Source organism: Cavia porcellus, unplaced genomic scaffold, assembly GCF_034190915.1.
Source record: "Cavia porcellus strain 051 isolate PalLab524CR breed Dunkin Hartley unplaced genomic scaffold, mCavPor4.1 scaffold_18, whole genome shotgun sequence".
Lineage (NCBI taxonomy): Eukaryota > Metazoa > Chordata > Mammalia > Rodentia > Caviidae > Cavia > Cavia porcellus.
In genome coordinates this window covers 20,975,509-20,991,622 of record NW_026947501.1, presented here as the reverse complement: position 1 = coordinate 20,991,622, position 16,114 = coordinate 20,975,509, and the positions used below count along the sequence as shown (strand labels likewise).

Here is a 16,114-nt window from a genome sequence, read left to right as displayed (position 1 = left end):
AACTCCTTTATTAAGGTTGTCATTTCTTTTTTTACATGAAAGATTATTTCTAATCTGATTTCCTCTGTAGCCTCATGGATTTGTTTTCTAATTTCATTGTCCATCTTTTCAGAAATGTCAGATGTATGACTTTTCATAACCTCCATTTTAATGTCACCTGTACCTGTTCCTGATGGACTGGTTATTGGAGATTGCATTTTGCTTTTTCATTTTGTCATTTTTAACCTCTTGTGCTAATATTTGGTCTTTCAATACCACTAGTCTCAACTGTTTGCAGTGTATGTCTTTAGGTCCTACTGTGTAGTTGATGTTTTTCCAGTTGCTGGGTCCCAAAATGAAGGGGAGGGCAAGTTACCTGAATTCCTTCTGCAGGGCCTGTTGGGTGAGTCCTCTATTCTTCTTAGGTTGACTAGCCTAGGAGTATTGCTGTAAGTTAGTTTGTTACTATGGCTTTGGGTTGTTCCAACCCCCCAGATCTACCTGGCAGCTGGGACCCTACTGTGTGACTGGGTGACTCATAATCCCTTTTGATTTCCTTTAGGTCGTGAGAGACCTTATCAGCACCCTCCTCAACCCACCTGATGTTCCCACATTCTTACTTACCCACATTCTTGTTAGGCTCACTGAAGTCCTACAGGTAGGGAAGACTTTACTACTGATCCTGTTTACCCACTGAGGTCCTCTAATTGGGGGGAGGGGAATTCACCACAGTGTCACAAGCCTGCTGAGGTCTTCTGCTTGGATGAGGAGTTGCTGAGTCTCCCATAATCCCAGAAAGGCATGGCAAGAGGTGGAAAAGGTGGCTGATTGTCAATGGGCTACTTTTGTCTTTTGGATGTAGGGGAAAGGTGACATAAAACCCACTGCTGTCCCAGGTCTGGGGGATTAGGAACAGGGACAACTGATGATGGTGGATTTTCCAGGTCCAGGGGGCAAGGAGAAGGGGCAGCCAATGATCTGCAGCAGACCCAGATCTGGGTGCTTAGGGGGAGGGCCAGCTGATGATCTGCAGTCTTCCCATTTCCAGACAGTGAGGGGGAGGGGTGGCTGATGAACTGTGGCCTTCCAGGTCCTAATAATGTTCCAAGTTGGCCTAGTTCTCCTAGATGTGGAAAAGGGACAGCCAATGATCTGCAGCCATCCCAGGTCAGGGGGCAAAGAGAAGGGGCAGTTGACAATCCCATGGCTCTCCCAGGTCCAGGATGCAGGGGAAGGGATAGCTGACCATCTACAGCTGTCCCAGGTCTGGAGGACAAAGAGGAGGGGCAGCAATGATCCCACTGTCGTCTCACATCTGGGGGGCAAGAAGAGGGGCAGCTGATGATCCATGGATGTCCCAGGTCTCTGGGATGAGAGGAAGGTCCCTATATACATATTATCTTTTCCCTTCTTCTTTCTCTCCTGTCCCCTATCCTAGTTGTTCTTTTCTTTTCTTTTTTTGGTACCGTGGGTTGAACTCATGACCTCATGCTTGTCAGGCAGGTGCTTATACTGCTGAGCTAAATCCCCAGCCCTCTAGTTATTCTTTTCTATTGAGCGCTTTTTTCCCCTTTCATTGTCATAATATCTATTGTACATTTTGGATTTTATTACTCTTTCAGTAGTTTTTTTTTTCACACTAGGAAGACCATACATTTACAAATGTGAGTTTGATTTATTTCACTTATGAGTGTAGTCTCAAGATGCTTTCATTACCTATAAGAGCTTCAAGATTATCCTTCTTTATAGCTGAGTAACATTCCATTGTATAAAAATACCACATCTTTCTTATTCATTGCATGGTTGATGGGAATTTGGGGTGTTTCCAAGGTTTAGCTATTATAAATTGTGCTGCTATAAACATGGGAGCAGATATGCCATTGTAGCATGATGTAACAAAAACTAACTGTATAACTACCTCAGCTATCTTGTATGTATGCATATTTCCCCTTATCCTTTCTTTCTTTCCCCCATCACAATTTGTCCCTTCCCTTGTACAGTTCCTTCCTAAGTCACAGAATCTATTGTACACTTTTATTTTATTTTAAAGAAAAGAAAGAAAAAAACAGAAGATGCAAACCAACCTCAAAAACAGCAACAAAACCACAATGACAGCAACAACATCAAAGCAACAATAGCTATATAGGTTTTCAAAAAAGATGATAGGAACTTACAGTGGTTGTTTGCTGCGTATTGTTATCTTCAAAATAGTTGCTTAGGTTACCAGAAACAGGAGTAAAACAAACAGTAAAATAAAACAAAGCATTGAATTTCAAAAAACAAGACAAAAGGAAATCCCCCACAGTTGCCACAATGTACACTGCCATCCTCCAAATGGATGTCCAGGCCACACGTTCCATGCCTTCAATGTCAATCAAACAACTTAAGAGTCACACTATCCCTTTCACCCTAGTTGCTGTCATACACTGAGTTCTTCAAATCAGCCAGTTGCTTATGGAGTGGGGGTGTTCTGATTTCCCAGCTTGTGCACTTGCTGGTTAATGGGAGAGCGTGCTTTGCCCACTTCTTGAGCACTCTCCTCTCTAATCCTATTTTTTTAAAAGGAAACACCACACTAATTTCCATAGACGTTACACTAATCTTCACTTGCACCAGCAGTGAAGAAGAGTTACTTTTATCCCTAGCTCCACCAGCATTTGTTATTAGTTGATTTTTTGATAATAGCCATTCTTTCTGGAGTGAGATGGAATCTCAATGTTGTTTTAATTTGTGTCTCTCAAATGACCAACAGTGTTGAACTTTTTTTCCATGTATTTATTTGCCATCTGTATTTCTTAATCTGAGAAGTGTATATTCATTTCAGATGCCCATTTTTGGATTGGGTCTTAGAATTTGGGGAGTCTGAATTTTTTTAACTCTTTATATGTTCTAGATAGAAGTTCTTTGTCTATGAGACAGCTGGCTATAATTGTTTTCCCATTTTGTGGGTTGTTTTTGCACCCTGTGGCTGACTTCTTTTGTTGTTCAAAAGCTTTTTAATAAGATGTGATCCTATTTGTTGATTATTTGTGATATTTCCCTTGCAATATGGGTTTTGTTCATGAACTCTCTGCTTACACATACGTCTTTGAGTTTTCTTCCTACTTTCTCTTGCAATAAATTTAGTGTTTCTATTTTAACATTCAGATCTTTGAACCATTTTGATTTTAGTGCATGATGATAGATGTGGATCTAGTTATAGTCTTTGGCATGTGGAAAGCCACTACTATTTATTAAAGAGACTATCTTTATTACAGTGAACATGTTTAGCCCCCTTGTCAAAGGTTAGGTGGTTGAGATTGTGTTTGGGATTGTGTTTGCATGTTCTATTGTATTCGACTGATCCTCAGGTCTGTTTTTCTGATGCCATGCTGATTTTATCACAGTAGCTTTGTAGTATAATTTCAAGTCAGGGATTGTGGTATTCCCTGATTTTCCTTTGTTGCCCAGAATTGGTTTGCAACTCTGGGTCTTTTAAAGTTCCAAATAAATCATAGAAATGTTTCTTATAGGTCTGTGAGATATACTAATGGTATTTTAATTGGGATTGCATTAAATCTGTATAGCACTTTTGGAAGTATGGCCATTTTACTATTTAGTTTCTTCTTGTCCAAAAGTAAGGGATATTTTTCTATTTTTGATATCTTTTTAAATCTCTTTTTATAAAGTGCTGTGATTTTCACTGTACAGATCTTTTACATCCTTTGGTAGACTGATTCCTAAATATTTATATATATATATATATATACAATTAAATATATATATATATTATATATACAATTAAATATATATATATATATATATATATATATATATATTTATAAAAACTGTTGTGACTAGTGTGCTTTCCCTAATTTCTCTTTGTGAAATTTTTGCTCATGCACCAGAAATGCTATTGATTTTGTAGGGTTGACTTTGTATCCTTCTACACTGCTGAATTTGGATATTAAATCTACATCATTTTGGTGGAGTTTTTAGGGTCTTATATGTAGAGCCTCATGTCATCTGTAAATAATGATAATGTAACTTCTTCATTTCCTATATTTATTCCTTTTATTTTTCCTCGTGTCCAATTGTTCTGGTTATTGTTTCTAGAATTATATTGAAAATGAAGGGTGAGAATGGGTATCCCTGTCTTGTTCCCAGTTTCGGAGTGTATTTGATCATTTAACATGATGTTAGCTGTTGGTTTGCCATAGATGATTTTTATAAGAGTTTGATAAAGACCATCTATTCCATTTTTCAGTAGGTTTTTTTTATCATGAATGAATGCTAGAGACATCCCAAATGCCCACCAACTGAGAAATGGATAAAAAAGATGCAACTTTACAAAAATATAATGGAGTACAACTTGACCACAAAGAAAGATACACTGCAGACTTTTCTAGGTAAATGAATACAATTTGAGTTTGTACTCATAAGTGAAGTAAATCAGACCCATATATTCAAATATCATATTTTCTCACTAGTGTGAAAAACAGAATGAGTAAATAAGGTACAAAAGATATTGTGAACTGAGAAGAAACTTCAAAAGAAGAAAATAACTGGTGGTGGAAAGGGGCAAGGTAAAAAATGAAAAAGAAAAAAATAGATATGCACAAGATAGTTGAGATAGTCACACAGCTAGTTTCTCAATGGAAAGAAAGGTTTGTGCCAACATTGTTTGGAAAAGATTTCATCTTGCACTCTGAGTAATGTATATGAAGGCAACAATATGCAATGTATTAACTATTGTAATTGTTGTACTAACGTGTTTTGAAAATCCATTTCATTGTTATTTTTATCTTTTTTTCCTCTTTAAAGTAAAAAAATAAAGATTATCAAAACATGTAAATGAAACTTTGTATCTGTTTGCCCTGCTTATTCTGGGCTATTTGGTCCCTTTGAAAAGATCCCTGCTTTCCCCTTTTTGTTAGGGAGGGTGGTATCGTTACAAATCACAGCTTTGCTTGATGGATATATGAAGTTCTCATTCTCTAAGGTATCTGAGGACTGTGCTCGCTTCGGCAGCATGTATACTAAAATTGGATCGATACAGAGAAGATTAGCATGGCCCCTGTGCAAGGATAACATGCAAATTCGTGAAGCATTTCATATTAAAAAAAAAAGTATCTGAGGATTCTTTTTGGAGCCAGCACAAGGTGTTATTTTTGCTCCTAGAAAATGCAAGGGCCCAAGTCTGGGGAATTTCTGCTGTCACTGTACTGACAATTTTTATGCATTCAACAGAACATTATCTTATGGAAAGTTTAGGGTAATTTGGCATTGACAGTTCTGATTTCATTGGTTAAGTAATGTATTCATGAAAGAATAGCTGGATATGGCTTCAGATGACCACAAATTCCCTTCAGGTCATGAGTTGATTATCATCTGGGAAATAAACAGTATCCAATCGTTTGGACTGTAATTTTTAGTTTTGTGCTTATAATCTCCTGGCCAAAAAGCAATTATTTCCCAAGTTTTGGAGACATAATGAACCATAGGATAGCAGCTGTAGAACTTGTTGTAAGAAAATACAATAATTACCAAGTTGGACAAGTGCTGGGACGACAGCTCTTTGCTAATCAGCAGCGTCACTCCTGAAACAGTCACTGAAAACATGTTGGGCAGCCAGTTCTCCATTGTATGTGCCAGTGGGTGGGAGTGGTAATGTAGAAAATCCCAAACAGCACATAATCCCCACATCATTGCTGTCTGGCCTCAGGAGGTATCATATGGCTGCCTCCGCCCTTTGGCAGCAAATTCGTGTTCTTTAATTAGATTCTGCGCAAGCTATTGTCAATATTAGCTTGACTTTCTGAGCAGATACTATGGCTGGCAGGAAAGACCTCCCTGGGCAACAGGGGAAATTCATTTGTGGATTAGAAATTAGCAGAAGACAATTCTGACACGGGTAATCCTCCTGTGGATAACTGAGTGTTGACTGGTATTTAAAGAAATGTATTTATGGCAGAGGAGAGATGGAAATGAAGTTTACACCTTCACGTTCTGCTGGGCCATTGGGCCTAGCACAAGGACTCAAGGCTTCCTCATTTGGTTAGCAAGGATGGCACGGGTGCCAGGTATATCTTTGCTCGGTGGGTCTACCAGGGCCCTCGTCCTCCCCAGTGCCTGACAATTCATCTTTGAACTAATCACTGTTTTTCACAATTCACTGTTTTTGTTCATTCTTCCCTTACGAAAGATAGGTAGATGGAGGCATGGAGACATGAAGTGAGTTATAATTTTAAGGCCAAGGAGTGGATTGAAAAGAAGATGGAAGAGAATGTTGTACAATTACACCAAAAGAAGGAAAATCTGCACTTCTTTGAGCAAACAGTTGCTCAGTGATTGATGAACAAAAGAAAGCTGAAAACCACCAACTTGACAACTGAGATTTCAAATCATGTGCTGTAACAACTAGATTATCTCAAGCAAGGTTACCGCAAAGGATGAGGAATGGCTGCTGGTTTAATAGTTTTTAAAATACCTTAATATTAACCCAACCACAGATCTTTTCTGAGATCTGCCCATTACCCAAACCCTTCTGCTTCCTGACATCTCTAGTTATGCTGTGACAGAGTTTGTATTTTACTTACTTAAAATGGTACTGGGGCAACTTACTGAGGAGAAAAGAGATGTTAGAAGCATCTTGGCTTCTTGTGGCTCCTATTGTATACAATGGAAGTAATGAGGGCCATCAGGCATCTTGCAGGAGCGTCACAATGATTCGAAACAGTGAAGGAAAAGCAATTTAGTCCTCCTACACGATGAATGACTGATGTGCAAAAGAAATTAGTCTTACTCTTAATAATAAAATATCTGCAATAATAAGAATAGTATTTCAAAAGCAATATGATCTGTCCTGAGATGCTGCAAAGGATAACATAACTAATCTACTAGACACTCTTTGAATATCATAATAGTATCCTTTAGAATTTATTTTTCATCAAGCACATGGCCATATTAAAACTGGGGCTGTTTTAGGGGAGAAAATCTGATTGTTTAAACATTAGGTTGAAAGTCACAGAAGTCCTCTTCAAGTTTCTTCGAGAGAACTAAACACCCACCTGTGCAGACAGACTGAGGACCACTGTGACTTCTGCATGTCCCCTTCCTGTCTGTTCATTCTCGTTCTGCCAAGGAGGCACCCACTGGCACTTGGGTTCAGTGGCATATGGGAAATGTGCTAAACCCAGCATATGTTCAAGTTGGCTGTTCATCACTCATTCATTTGGAGTTGTGAAAAGCAGTTCTTGCCACCTAAATATCCCAGTAAATATTTGCTAAATGAAAGCAGGAAATACATAAGAATAATCAGTGGACTTGAAGTTAAAATTTTAACATTGAATAGAACCTATCACATGATTCTAGCCAAAAACAAATCATGAATTATGCACAACCATTTGGTAGGACACTGTAGATGTTAATTATTTTGTATTGAAACATATGCCAATAAAAAATAAAGGAAAAAAAGAAGATGGGATTATATGTACTGTCCTGATATTGTATTCATCATATTTGTTTAGAAAAGAAATCAGAGGAATGTACAATACAGTTCCATTTATATTTTATAATACATATTTTTGAACTATATAGTAATTTAAAATGTTTGAATAATGCAATAATGTTTATAATAATAAAAATATTTGAACAGAAGCTTTTTGGGGGCCATGGGTAGGAGAAGTGGATCAAATGAGAGAAATGTTGGGAAACTACAATTTTATTTCATGAAGTAATATGCTGTTTGACTTTTCAATAAGCAGACATTAATTTCTTAATAACTAGAAGGAACCTGACCAACAAAAAGACTTTCATGTAATTTAACTGTTTTCTTTTACAGATGAATACATTAAACTCAGAAAAATTCCTAAATCAAAGGAAAGATAAGTTAGGAGCAGTAAGTGTGCTCTCCCTATGTGATACATAAGGGACAGAGAAGCCAGTGATTTTTAGTCATTAGATGCAAGCCTGGGAAGAAAAGAAATTGGAAATACTAGTATTGAGAAAGATGTTCTCGATACATGGTGTAAAATCTATTAAAACTGCTTCACTCACTGTGGATGAGGTAAGTGTTGACATAGACAATTTGGTGGGCACCATTTACTTTCCTATTTATTTAAATGTCAGAGAGCAGCTATGGTATCTTTGAAAAGACTTACAGGTGATGATCTTCCAAAAATTTCTTTTGAAGAGGGTTGGAATACTAGCGTTCTAGCTTGATGATAAAATAAGGTAAAAATAATTACATCCAGCACATTAAGTAGGAACAGTTCATAAAAAATTCTGTGAAACCAAAAAACAACATACATATAATTACACATATATCTCCATAAAATATAGACATACACAAAAAACCACATTTGAAAGTTGAAGAACATTACACTAAAGAAAAGTTAGTCTTCAAAGAAATCTACTCTTTGAGCACATTAACAAAGTGTTTCAATAATTTTTCTCAAGTTATGTTTTGTGTATGCCTCAGTGGATGACGTATTGGCTCTGAAATTTCAAAGGGAATACACAAAAATCCAAATTTATTTACACATTCTGGAAAATTGACTATTTTAATGTAGGAATACAGTGGTCAGAAAAAGAACACAGTGGTCATATTTTTTTTTTATTTTAAAAGGATTAAGATAAAAGAGGATATAACAAAACAAATCAGAACAGAACAATTTAAGCAACATAGTGTTTCACCACAAGACAATCCAACATAACAGTAGCTACCATAGGGTCTCTTTCCTTGAAATATTTGAGTATATCTTCATACACTATAGTATCAAACATAACAAAATAGTATAAAACCATTCAAGAGAATGAAAGTATTACAGGGTATTCAGAACCAACTAACAGAAAACGAACAATGGTTACTATATTATCTCCTTGTCCATAAAAATTTTGTTTATACTATCACACATAATAAAATACAATAAGATACAACATGATAAAACCAATGGAGACAGAACAAAAGCTTGGTAGGACTTCAAAACATTAAAATCAAACAACCCAGAATAAAACCATTCCAACTAATGAATGAAAACATTATAAGTGTTCAAAGCAATATAATGGGGAATCATAATTACAATATACTTTTATGTATTCTTACCGTTTCTTACACTAGGGAGACTATACAGTTTTATACATGTGAGTTTGATTTATTTCGCTTATGAGTATGATCTCAAGCTGCGTCCATTTATTTATAAATATCTCAATGTGATCATTCTTTATATTGAATAGTACTCCATTGTATAAAAATACAACTTTTTTATCCATTCCTCAGTTGATGGACACTTAGATTGTTTCCAAGATCTGGCGATTACAAATTGTGCTGCTATAAACATAGGTGCACATATATTGCTGTGGTATGATGCTTTCAGTTCTTCCGGGAATAGTCCTGGAAGTGGAATAGCTGGATCAAATGGGACTTCCAATCCCAGCTTTTTGAGGAATCTCCAGACTGACCTCCACAATGGTTGCACCAGTCTACACTCCCACCAACAGTGCAGGAGAGTTCCTTTTTCCCCACAGCCTCTCCAGCATTTGTTGTTGGTAGTTTTCTTGATAGTGGTCATATTTTGACACAGTGAACTTGTTCTCCTCATTATGCACCACAAGCCAGCCACACAGCTAACCCACTCTGAGGTCCGGGCTGGGTTTGACCCTCCCTGGACGTGCTTATGCATTTGTCCGTGTTACTAATACACAGAGAAGTAAAAAATCAAAACTTCCTTCTCTGCCCCAGAATAACACTTGCCCAGTAATCTGGATATTTTGATTGTAACAAAGTAATTCCCAACCTGCTCCACTTTTTCACCTCCCTCTCTCCACATAGAACATAAAATAAACCAAATTTTTGAAAGCACTATTACCATAAAAGGAAAGAAAAAAGATTTTGAAAATTAATGTAGCTATGTAGTGATTCTTCCTGAAGTGTCACGGCAGTGTCTGCATTTAAATCACCTTTCAAGGCAGTCATAGCAGATGCACTGTGTCCTCCCGCCTCTGGACCCCTATGAAATCTGAAAGAGATTTTGGCATTTTTACAGAGTAGGAAAACAGAGCTGAAGTCAAGAAAACCACAACATCTGGAACAGGAGGAAAGATTTCACTGGAAAGAACTTGACAAACTCTGAAAACAAAGTTCTAGACTTTACTAATTTATTTTGGCTGCAGAGCTGAGCTCAACGCAAAGCTCAAAGAGGATTTGTCCAAGGCTCCTTTCAAAGAAGTAAAAAGCCAGCCTGCACTAAAATTAATGCACTGACTGCATAAACAGTCAAGATAGTTATCTGATACTGAGGGAACAGAGGCACACTAGGCCTTTTTGTTATTTATGGGATTATTATTGGAGGAAACAGAAGCAATTAGATATCCCCCTGCTTTCAGAGCAAGGGAAGGAAAAAAAGTGTCAAACACAGTTTTTCAATTTGGCCTCTTGATCATTTCGTTCTCGCTACATCTTAAAATCCAAATATACATACGGCCCCCATGGCCCGCTGCTCTCTCTGCTGCTCCTGTGACTAGTTTTCTTTATTCTTTGAAAAGCTCCCTGGATTTTGAATACTGTGTGGGAAGACTTTAAAATATCTTAACACTAGAGGTTATGGCTTTAAAAACAAATGAAATTGATCCACTATATGATTACAAAATATTTAATATTAAATATGATATATATGTGTATATTCTTGAAGAAAAGAGAGATCAGAAAATAACCTTAAAATAATTTGAATTATACAAACACTTGCCGTTATTTTGCCTGTCCTGCTTTGGAAGTTCTCACTTTTCAACAGAGTGAGTCTTTTTCAGGAATTAAGAAGTGGGTGTGTGGCATATCTCCTATTGCCTGGTCAGGAGTTTGAATTTGGGTTGCGTGACAGGAACTCATCTCAGTGGGAGGAGCAACCACATTTGTTCTGTGTCACAGAGAAGGTGTATGGGGGCCAACATAGTTGGGGGCCCACTGAGACATCCTGTCAGGTGGCAGAAGCAGCAGGCTCTCACACCGTGGTCCCTGTGGTGTGGTTCTGGCTGTTGTCCTGCAACCTAGTAGCTCATCTTGCGTCTGCCTGTCTTTCCGTTCTGTCCTCCAGATTCTCCGAGCTTCCAAGAACTTGGCTGTATCCACACATTAAATTTCTTTCCCACTTAACTCAGGCAGAGAAGCTCTCTGCTGGTTGCCTGTTAGACTTGCAACAGGTATTCTTATACTCTCTTCACTCAGAGATAATATTTTGCCATCCCGTGTTCTGGTCTTTCCTCTTTACACACAGAGAGTGTTTCACTCACCATGAATGCAGTCAGAATCCCTGACACAAAGTCAAAAGTAGCAAGAGACATTTACCTTCTTTACATGTACACACAAGGCTCGTGTCTCCACTTTTCTCAGAGGTTCACAGGCATATTTGTGATTTTCCTTAACTTTTGGTAAAGGTCACTGGTGATAAGAAAGTACTCAAAACACACACTAGAGCAACTGACACCTATGATGTTGGTGTCTAATGATTATCATTGGTAATTTTACTTCTGAGCGGCTATCTACCAGGTCCCCCACGAGTGCATTACACATGTTAGCTCACTCTTTTTCTGCAGAATTCCTATGGGGCAGGTATTGTTTCACTAAAACTTTGCAATGTGCTGTAAGATAGAAATTGCTCTTATTACAGGTAAAAATCTGAGGCATAGAAGTGTTAAATAACTGGTCTGAATTCACAAGTAATAAGAGTTACAGAATTAGTACTCAGGTTGGTTGACACTCTAATTCAATAACCACATCATAGTTTGTCTTCTCAGGCCTTTAAGTCATTTCTAGGCTGGCTTGTACCTGCTTCCCATGACTTACCAGTTAGTATGAAGTGTTTCTTATGGTCCCATTCTAATGCCAATGAATAAAGAAGAAAAAGAAACCAAACTCCCCTAATTCAAAGCATAACACTGAAATAATGTGCCTTTCCAAAATGCACTATGTTTTACATGTCATTTTAATGTGGATCATCTCCTTAATGTCTTGAAAGGACCAGAGAATAATTACAAATAATCCCAAAATATACAAACTAAATTGGTGCTTAGAGAAAAAGTAGGGAGAAAAGGAGGTGATGTTTATGAGATTGAGCTCCTATGGGAAAATAGATTTTAGGAATTTTTTTAACTGCAATGTTGGTACATGGTGGTAAATGGAGAGGAAGAAGGAATTTATCAAGTTGTATATGTTGTATATGTAACATAGCAGCAGATATGTTAATTCTGTGTTATAATATGCTTTTAAATCTGAAGTGATTGGGGTGGACTTGGCATTGACTGCCTCCTGTTAAAGTGAATTCTTGTGGAAAGAGTGGCTCAGTAAGAGGGTTGAGTGGATGAATGGGCTTCATTAAAACTCCCAAAAAGCCATAAGGTGCCTCTGCCCTATGAATTATAGGAAGGAGCTCTTATGTGATATCTTTCTGCAAGCTAACGGTGATCCCATGACAGACAAAGCTGTGCTATCTGTCCTTATCCCCAAGAAGCATTATGTTAACGAGAGATCAATGTAAAAAAAAATGGGAGGAAAATGATGTGCTGTCTTGCTCTGAGTCTGGGGCACACTTCATGACGGAAGGGTCATAGCCACCCCTTTCTGTTACCTAGAGTAACAACCTCCTTGAAAGAGGCTTTCAGGTCAGTTATGATGAGATTTCCTTGAATGTGTGTAAACAGAATGTCAGGCAAGGTTGAAAATCATTACCCAGAGTGTGTAATATACACATAATTTTTAAAAAAATAGAATCCAAATGTAATTGGTTGCATCAGAATGGAGGAATTTCTTGCTGAAACAGATGACAACATGCATGCCTCATCCTTTCTCTTTTTTCCCTCCAATTTGCTTTTTTCCTCCACCCAAACAAACCTGAATAAAAGAGCAATTTGGTGGCTTCTAACTGTAATCAGTCCTTCAGTCTTCCTCCTTGAAAAGGAACTTGCATTTTCTTCACAAACCCATTTGAAATCTACATATCCTTTTACACCTGAAGGTGCATCTGGGGAGGTGGCCAACCGAGCTGGCTTTGAAGGGTGACTCATGGCGCCCTTTGCTTTTTTTGCCAGTGGTTCCCTCCCCTAGTGTGAATGTCGCCAAGAAGCACAAAAGCCATTTGGAGGATTGAGCCAGGTGCCAAAACTTGAGTATCTAGTTTTAACTGAACGCAAACTAAGATGTTCTCAAGGGAAACACTTATTATTTTTTATTAATAACTTGCCAGTATTATGCAAATTAATTAAGTGGGGGCCTTGGTGAGTCTGTGCAAAGGGGAGTGTTATGCTGAGGCCAACTTCCAGTGGATACCTTCGCATGGCAAAGAATGCATCTTTCACAACCAGAGCACAAACGGACTTCTGCAGAGGTAACACTTCACAGTTAGAGAAGAACCTGATTTTTAGAAGGGAAAATATCAAAAAGAAAAGCATCTTACTTTGTCTTTGTGAAGGTGCAGTGGCTGATTTCTTAATGGCTCAATGGTCAGTGTCTTTCTCTGTAGTAGGAAAGGTCAGGAATGGTGTTGGCAACCTGAGTGCTTCTACCTGGGGCCCTAGATAGTGTTTAGTTCAAGGCTGATAAAGACCCTGCCAACATCGGTTCTCCAAAGGGAAGAAAGTAATGGTCATCCCCTGGCTCCAACTGAACAGAGAAGATAAGACATGTGACATCCAAATTTGAAGTACTCAACTAAGGTTATTGTTCTTTCCCTTGGGAACCTGTCAACAGCAGCCTTTAGCAATTCAATATAAAGCTGAGTTTTGAAGCAATGACTCCCTATATCTACCTCAGCTTCTGCCTGGAGGTGGCAATGAAATGGAACTGTCCTAGAGGTACCTCCTCCTCTGTGTCCTGCCCATCTTTTTGGGGTAACTCCCATCATCCCCCATCCAACCACAGTACCTTTCCAGGTTCCTATCCTCCTCTGAAATCCATATTACTCTGAATCACAAAGATGACAAGTGCATTTTAATTCACACATTCTAGCTGTGTATATTTATGAGGTATAGTATATTTGGACACTTGTATAAAACACATGACGATCAAATCAAACTAAGCGATTTATCTACCACCTCAATCTTTCCTCTCTCTCTCTCTGTCTGTCTCTCTGTTGCAGGCATTCAAAATCCTTTCATCCAGATATTTTGTAATATATAGTAGATTATTAATTATAGTCACCTCACTATGCTAAAGAATAGAGCTTATACTCCTCCCATTTAACTATTTTTGAGCAGTTATCAATCTCTCCTTATTCTCCCCAATCTCTTACCCTTCTCAGCCTCTGGCGACCACAGTTGACTCTACTTTTACGAGAGAATTTTCATATTAGCAAGCTCATGTGACATTTGTCTTTCTGTGCCTGGCTTATGTCACTTAATACACTGTCCTTCAGGCTCAACCATGATGTTGAAAATAAGATTTTGTTCTCTTTTCTGGAAGAATAATATTCCACTGCATATGTACCACATTTTCTTTATCCATTAGATTATTATTTGTAATCACTTCACTGTGTTAAAAAATACTAGCACTTACCTCCCATCTAGGTATTTTTGTAACAGTTAACAATCTTCTCACAGACACCGAGGTTCATTCCAAATCTTGTCTATTGAGTATGGTGCTGCAAAAAACATGAGAATGCAGTATATTAAGGTTCTTTTTTTTTAATTTAAAAGGGAAAAGAGAAAAAAAAAAACAAAGAAAAACAAAACAGTGTAAGGGTACAAGTAATACAGAACTACAAAAAACAAAACCAAAACAGTAAGATATCACCAGTTAATAGATTACACACTATCATTTTTGAAACGGTTACTCAATAGTGGGATAACTTGACCATATGGTAGTTCTGTTTTAATTTTTAGAGGTTCTGCCATACTATTTTTCATATGACTGTACTAACTTACATTTCCACCAATGTTCTGTAAGTATTCCCCTTCCTCTGTGTCTTTACCAGCACTAATTGTTTACCTTTTTGATAATAGTCAGTGATGTCTTATGTGGGAATATGTTTCAACCGTTCCACATCTAAGCAGTGATCTGAGAGACAGTAAGGTCTAACAAAGAGGTTACTGATTTTCCATTATTCATTTTTTATACTTATTACCTAAAATATCAAATATTCATCACTTTTATTTGTATTCTCTTCTTTCACGATAGGTTTTTTTTTTATTTTAAAGAGGATAAAACCAAGAAAAATAAAACAAAATAAACCAATCAAAACAAAACCATGTAAGTGATAGAGGACTTCAAAACAATATGAAATCAACAATAGTTATCATAATGTCTCTTGTTGCCTTCAGAGTGGCTGCAGATACCTTCAGACACAGTAAAAATCAAAAAGAACAGATGAACAGCACCAAAATTATGAATTCAATAACAGTTTTCAAAACATGACAATAGTAAATCCAAAGTGGCTACCATAAAAATCTTGCTATCTTTGAAAATAGCTGCTCATGCCATTGTATGTAACAAAATCAAAGAAGACAAAACAGAAAAAAACCAACCCAACAAAACAATGAAAATGCTACAGGACTTCAAAACAAGATAGTAGGACATTAACAATGGCTACTGTCTTCAGAAGGAGATTCCTTCTAGATGCTGCACTATATACCGCTATCTTCTGAATAAATGATCAGACTGCTGGTCCTAGACCTGCAAGGTCAGTGAAATACCAAAACACCACAAGCATCAAATTTCATTTCACCTCAGTAGCTATCATCACGGCCCTGTGTTCCTCTCCATCAGCTGGTCACTTACCAGGGCAGGGGCAGGGGTGGATTGGCTCTGGTTTGCCAGCCCATGCACCGGAAGGGGCTGGGTTCTGGCTGTCCTCTACTGGCAGTGGCCCATGCATGGCACTGATTGGCAGGAAAGTATTGCTTCCTGGTGAATCTTTGTTCTCTCCCCACCCCCAGTCTGTGAATGGCAATGACTCACCAGGAAAAGCTTGGGTCTGGGTGTTCCCCTTCCAGCAGAGGCCTGCGCATCGTGCCGGTTCACAGGGAGGACTTTTTTCCTGGTGAATCCTTGTCCTCTCCTCCCGCAGCACAAATGGCATTTAAAAAATGCTTCCCTTTGGAAAGAGAAATAACAGTTAAGCAGTTCATCTTGTGGATCTTAAATGTGCTGCTTCATGGGGTTTCATGTATG

At 37.9% G+C, this 16,114-nt stretch overlaps 1 non-coding gene across 1 annotated transcript; it reads left to right on the top strand.

Annotated features, from left to right (window-relative positions):
- Positions 1–4,973: 4,973 nt before the first annotated feature.
- Positions 4,974–5,080, top strand: LOC134471546 (U6 spliceosomal RNA). Its single transcript, XR_010040982.1, has one exon. It is a non-coding gene; the product is annotated as a U6 spliceosomal RNA (small nuclear RNA).
- Positions 5,081–16,114: the final 11,034 nt, after the last annotated feature.